This window comes from Physella acuta, unplaced genomic scaffold (genome assembly GCF_028476545.2).
Source record: "Physella acuta isolate Inbredline_101_S28 unplaced genomic scaffold, ASM2847654v3 ptg001199l, whole genome shotgun sequence".
NCBI lineage: Eukaryota > Metazoa > Mollusca > Gastropoda > Physidae > Physella > Physella acuta.
Genome location: NW_026732716.1, coordinates 3,643 through 11,307, shown reverse-complemented (window position 1 = coordinate 11,307; position 7,665 = coordinate 3,643). Strand labels below are relative to the sequence as shown.

The 7,665-nt window shown below is 34.6% G+C and overlaps 1 long non-coding RNA gene across 1 annotated transcript; it reads left to right on the top strand.

Annotated features, from left to right (window-relative positions):
- Positions 1-6,223: 6,223 nt before the first annotated feature.
- On the top strand, positions 6,224-7,132 carry LOC131957054 (uncharacterized). The gene is made up of 3 exons (XR_009389022.1): positions 6,224-6,253; positions 6,743-6,793; positions 7,057-7,132. It is a non-coding gene; the product is annotated as an uncharacterized LOC131957054 (long non-coding RNA).
- Positions 7,133-7,665: the final 533 nt, after the last annotated feature.

The window sequence follows — 7,665 nt, the reverse complement described above, 5'->3', positions numbered from 1 at the left end:
AGTAGATGTTCCTTCAGGCACTTCAGCATATGTATTCAAGGCAAGTAGTTTATTTATTTTGTTTTCATGAAAGCTGTTGAGGCATGTACTAAAGAACCTTAAAATTGAATATATATATATATATATATATATATATATATATATATATATATATATATATATATATATATATATATATATATATATATATATGCATATGTATGTATGTATGTTTACAACCTTACAGGTAAAAAGTTGGTACTTTTTGTGAAAAGTTTGTTAAAATCATGGGTTTCATACTTTGTTTTTGCAGAAACCAGAACTAGTAGATGAAACTAAACAGACAGATGGACCTATTTATGCCATAACAGACAAAGATACAACTATTGAAGTAGTCAAATGTGAAGGTATTGTTTTAAAATTATCTGCAGAAATAATATATGTTTGTGCTATACAGTAATTTCATAAAAGAAATTCTATATTTTTGGAAACTGTGGTAAGGAAGGTGTGGAGAAATTATAAATAAGGTAATAAAACATTAAACATTAAATCAATGATTTTTTTATTTTCTACCTCAACAAACTTGTTTCTTTTCAAGAAGTAACACCTGGATCACCAAGCACACCTGGATCACCAAGCACACCTGGATCACCAAGCACACCAGGATCACCAAGCACACCTGGATCACCAAGCACACCAGGATCACCAAGCACACCAGGATCACCAAGCACACCTGGATCTCCAAGCACACCTGGATCACCAAGCACACCAGGATCACCAAGCACACCAGGATCACCAAGCACACCAGGATCACCAAGCACACCTGGATCACCAAGCACACCAGGATCACCAAGCACACCTGGATCACCAAGCACACCTGGATCACCAAGCACACCTGGATCACCAAGCACACCAGGATCACCAAGCACACCAGGATCACCAAGCACACCTGGATCACCAAGCACACCTGGATCACCAAGCACACCAGGATCACCAAGCACACCAGGATCACCAAGCACACCAGGATCACCAAGCACACCAGGATCACCAAGCACACCTGGATCACCAAGCACACCTGGATCACCAAGCACACCAGGATCACCAAGCACACCAGGATCACCAAGCACACCAGAATCACCAAGTACACCTTGCTCTCAAGTAATGGTTCCACAGAGCAATCTCCCAACCATTAGTCCAAGTTATCCAAGTGATGCATCTCCCAATGACCGCTTAGTTGTTGTTAGAGATGACAATAGTGATTCCACTGTGGTTTCAGTTGATGTTAAAGAACCAACAGCAGGATCTGTTCTTGTTTCAGAACCAATTGATAAGGTAGCTATTCTCTGATATAACACAAGTTGAAGTTTTTGTCTTAATTAATTTTTAATTTACCTCCATCTAGTGTTTTTTAAAACACCTCTACATACAAACAATTTTATCACACCATTTATTTTGCAGCCTGTAATTGATGAGCCTGGAAAATATGCTGTTGAATTCCCCACAAGTAAGGCCTCTCTAATATATTATCTGCATTTATTTTTATTTTTTTCTTGCAAATTTATTTAATAAAAACTTTGTGTTTTAAAATGCACGTATTTTAATTGTAATTATATGTCATAATGTGGTCAATGGGTAGAGATCTGTAGAAATGCTTTAGACTTTAATTCCTTCTTGTGGTCTGCGAAGCATCTTTGACTCAATAAAATCTTGGATCAGTAGAAATTTATATTTTTAGAAAAGTCAAATCTGTCATTGATAGTATGTTATTTAATATTTCTTTGCAAAGCAGTGTCAATATCACACATTGCTTGCACCAGTAGCATTAGATTAATTATTACAGATTCTATGGGTAAATCTATAGGTGAGTTGGCAGATCTAAAAGAAAACATCAATATTATTTTGACACTGATAGTAAAGACAACATGACCTTATGGTTCTCTTTTCAATTGGTTTATACAATGAAGTTGACCTTATTTCTTTTTTCACCACATAGGTTCAACACCAACTGGTGCTGCACCTCCACAAGAAGTGCAAACTTTTGCAGGTAACATTCAGTTTTACTGATGTGGTTTCCTTAACTCTGTACTTTAACTTCTAGATGTTTTGAGATTTTTAAAATGTGTTCGAATTGGGCTTTGGTATGTTTATTTGGAAAATCTTGAAATATCTACCAATAGAGAACCACTTATTCTCAAATTATTTTTTCCAATAAAATATCATTTAAGTTATTATTTTCTTCATTTCTATACATGATTATTAGTATCTTCATCTCTGTAAATATTTTCTATGTTTACCTTCAATCAACAGACAATACACCTGGTTCAGAAGTCTACAAAGTGGATTCTACTACCTATGTAGTTGTTTTCCCAGTAACTGATAACCCAGTAGATGTTCCTTCAGGCACTTCAGCATATGTATTCAAGGCAAGTAGTTTATTTATTTTGTTTTCATGAAAGCTGTTGAGGCATGTACTAAAGAACCTTAAAATTGAATATATATATATATATATATATATATATATATATATATATATATATATATATATATATATATATATATATATATATATATATATATATATATATATATATATATATGCATATGTATGTATGTATGTTTACAACCTTACAGGTAAAAAGTTGGTACTTTTTGTGAAAAGTTTGTTAAAATCATGGGTTTCATACTTTGTTTTTGCAGAAACCAGAACTAGTAGATGAAACTAAACAGACAGATGGACCTATTTATGCCATAACAGACAAAGATACAACTATTGAAGTAGTCAAATGTGAAGGTATTGTTTTAAAATTATCTGCAGAAATAATATATGTTTGTGCTATACAGTAATTTCATAAAAGAAATTCTATATTTTTGGAAACTGTGGTAAGGAAGGTGTGGAGAAATTATAAATAAGGTAATAAAACATTAAACATTAAATCAATGATTTTTTTATTTTCTACCTCAACAAACTTGTTTCTTTTCAAGAAGTAACACCTGGATCACCAAGCACACCTGGATCACCAAGCACACCTGGATCACCAAGCACACCAGGATCACCAAGCACACCTGGATCACCAAGCACACCAGGATCACCAAGCACACCAGGATCACCAAGCACACCTGGATCTCCAAGCACACCTGGATCACCAAGCACACCAGGATCACCAAGCACACCAGGATCACCAAGCACACCTGGATCACCAAGCACACCTGGATCACCAAGCACACCAGGATCACCAAGCACACCAGGATCACCAAGCACACCAGAATCACCAAGTACACCTTGCTCTCAAGTAATGGTTCCACAGAGCAATCTCCCAACCATTAGTCCAAGTTATCCAAGTGATGCATCTCCCAATGACCGCTTAGTTGTTGTTAGAGATGACAATAGTGATTCCACTGTGGTTTCAGTTGATGTTAAAGAACCAACAGCAGGATCTGTTCTTGTTTCAGAACCAATTGATAAGGTAGCTATTCTCTGATATAACACAAGTTGAAGTTTTTGTCTTAATTAATTTTTAATTTACCTCCATCTAGTGTTTTTTAAAACACCTCTACATACAAACAATTTTATCACACCATTTATTTTGCAGCCTGTAATTGATGAGCCTGGAAAATATGCTGTTGAATTCCCCACAAGTAAGGCCTCTCTAATATATTATCTGCATTTATTTTTATTTTTTTCTTGCAAATTTATTTAATAAAAACTTTGTGTTTTAAAATGCACGTATTTTAATTGTAATTATATGTCATAATGTGGTCAATGGGTAGAGATCTGTAGAAATGCTTTAGACTTTAATTCCTTCTTGTGGTCTGCGAAGCATCTTTGACTCAATAAAATCTTGGATCAGTAGAAATTTATATTTTTAGAAAAGTCAAATCTGTCATTGATAGTATGTTATTTAATATTTCTTTGCAAAGCAGTGTCAATATCACACATTGCTTGCACCAGTAGCATTAGATTAATTATTACAGATTCTATGGGTAAATCTATAGGTGAGTTGGCAGATCTAAAAGAAAACATCAATATTATTTTGACACTGATAGTAAAGACAACATGACCTTATGGTTCTCTTTTCAATTGGTTTATACAATGAAGTTGACCTTATTTCTTTTTTCACCACATAGGTTCAACACCAACTGGTGCTGCACCTCCACAAGAAGTGCAAACTTTTGCAGGTAACATTCAGTTTTACTGATGTGGTTTCCTTAACTCTGTACTTTAACTTCTAGATGTTTTGAGATTTTTAAAATGTGTTCGAATTGGGCTTTGGTATGTTTATTTGGAAAATCTTGAAATATCTACCAATAGAGAACCACTTATTCTCAAATTATTTTTTCCAATAAAATATCATTTAAGTTATTATTTTCTTCATTTCTATACATGATTATTAGTATCTTCATCTCTGTAAATATTTTCTATGTTTACCTTCAATCAACAGACAATACACCTGGTTCAGAAGTCTACAAAGTGGATTCTACTACCTATGTAGTTGTTTTCCCAGTAACTGATAACCCAGTAGATGTTCCTTCAGGCACTTCAGCATATGTATTCAAGGCAAGTAGTTTATTTATTTTGTTTTCATGAAAGCTGTTGAGGCATGTACTAAAGAACCTTAAAATTGAATATATATATATATATATATATATATATATATATATATATATATATATATATATATATATATATATATATATATATATATATATATATATATATGCATATGTATGTATGTATGTTTACAACCTTACAGGTAAAAAGTTGGTACTTTTTGTGAAAAGTTTGTTAAAATCATGGGTTTCATACTTTGTTTTTGCAGAAACCAGAACTAGTAGATGAAACTAAACAGACAGATGGACCTATTTATGCCATAACAGACAAAGATACAACTATTGAAGTAGTCAAATGTGAAGGTATTGTTTTAAAATTATCTGCAGAAATAATATATGTTTGTGCTATACAGTAATTTCATAAAAGAAATTCTATATTTTTGGAAACTGTGGTAAGGAAGGTGTGGAGAAATTATAAATAAGGTAATAAAACATTAAACATTAAATCAATGATTTTTTTATTTTCTACCTCAACAAACTTGTTTCTTTTCAAGAAGTAACACCTGGATCACCAAGCACACCTGGATCACCAAGCACACCTGGATCACCAAGCACACCAGGATCACCAAGCACACCTGGATCACCAAGCACACCAGGATCACCAAGCACACCAGGATCACCAAGCACACCTGGATCTCCAAGCACACCTGGATCACCAAGCACACCAGGATCACCAAGCACACCAGGATCACCAAGCACACCAGGATCACCAAGCACACCTGGATCACCAAGCACACCAGGATCACCAAGCACACCTGGATCACCAAGCACACCTGGATCACCAAGCACACCTGGATCACCAAGCACACCTGGATCACCAAGCACACCAGGATCACCAAGCACACCTGGATCACCAAGCACACCAGGATCACCAAGCACACCAGGATCACCAAGCACACCTGGATCTCCAAGCACACCTGGATCACCAAGCACACCAGGATCACCAAGCACACCAGGATCACCAAGCACACCAGGATCACCAAGCACACCTGGATCACCAAGCACACCAGGATCACCAAGCACACCTGGATCACCAAGCACACCTGGATCACCAAGCACACCAGGATCACCAAGCACACCTGGATCACCAAGCACACCAGGATCACCAAGCACACCAGGATCACCAAGCACACCTGGATCACCAAGCACACCTGGATCACCAAGCACACCAGGATCACCAAGCACACCAGGATCACCAAGCACACCAGGATCACCAAGCACACCTGGATCACCAAGCACACCTGGATCACCAAGCACACCAGGATCACCAAGCACACCAGGATCACCAAGCACACCAGAATCACCAAGTACACCTTGCGCTCAAGTAATGGTTCCACAGAGCAATCTCCCAACCATTAGTCCAAGTTATCCAAGTGATGCATCTCCCAATGACCGCTTAGTTGTGGTTAGAGATGACAATAGTGATTCCACTGTGGTTTCAGTTGATGTTAAAGAACCAACAGCAGGATCTGTTCTTGTTTCAGAACCAATTGATAAGGTAGCTATTCTCTGATATAACACAAGTTGAAGTTTTTGTCTTAATTAATTTTTAATTTACCTCCATCTAGTGTTTTTTAAAACACCTCTACATACAAACAATTTTATCACACCATTTATTTTGCAGCCTGTAATTGATGTGGAAAATATGCTGTTGAATTCCCCACAAGTAAGGCCTCTCTAATATATTATCTGCATTTATTTTTATTTTTTTCTTGCAAATTTATTTAATAAAAACTTTGTGTTTTAAAATGCACGTATTTTAATTGTAATTATATGTCATAATGTGGTCAATGGGTAGAGATCTGTAGAAATGCTTTAGACTTTAATTCCTTCTTGTGGTCTGCGAAGCATCTTTGACTCAATAAAATCTTGGATCAGTAGAAATTTATATTTTTAGAAAAGTCAAATCTGTCATTGATAGTATGTTATTTAATATTTCTTTGCAAAGCAGTGTCAATATCACACATTGCTTGCACCAGTAGCATTAGATTAATTATTACAGATTCTATGGGTAAATCTATAGGTGAGTTGGCAGATCTAAAAGAAAACATCAATATTATTTTGACACTGATAGTAAAGACAACATGACCTTATGGTTCTCTTTTCAATTGGTTTATACAATGAAGTTGACCTTATTTCTTTTTTCACCACATAGGTTCAACACCAACTGGTGCTGCACCTCCACAAGAAGTGCAAACTTTTGCAGGTAACATTCAGTTTTACTGATGTGGTTTCCTTAACTCTGTACTTTAACTTCTAGATGTTTTGAGATTTTTAAAATGTGTTCGAATTGGGCTTTGGTATGTTTATTTGGAAAATCTTGAAATATCTACCAATAGAGAACCACTTATTCTCAAATTATTTTTTCCAATAAAATATCATTTAAGTTATTATTTTCTTCATTTCTATACATGATTATTAGTATCTTCATCTCTGTAAATATTTTCTATGTTTACCTTCAATCAACAGACAATACACCTGGTTCAGAAGTCTACAAAGTGGATTCTACTACCTATGTAGTTGTTTTCCCAGTAACTGATAACCCCCAGTAGATGTTCCTTCAGGCACTTCAGCATATGTATTCAAGGCAAGTAGTTTATTTATTTTGTTTTCATGAAAGCTGTTGAGGCATGTACTAAAGAACCTTAAAATTGAATATATATATATATATATATATATATATATATATATATATATATATATATATATATATATATATATATATATATATATATATATATATGCATATGTATGTATGTATGTTTACAACCTTACAGGTAAAAAGTTGGTACTTTTTGTGAAAAGTTTGTTAAAATCATGGGTTTCATACTTTGTTTTTGCAGAAACCAGAACTAGTAGATGAAACTAAACAGACAGATGGACCTATTTATGCCATAACAGACAAAGATACAACTATTGAAGTAGTCAAATGTGAAGGTATTGTTTTAAAATTATCTGCAGAAATAATATATGTTTGTGCTATACAGTAATTTCATAAAAGAAATTCTATATTTTTGGAAACTGTGGTAAGGAAGGTGTGGAGAAATTATAAATAAGGTAATAAAACATTAAACATTA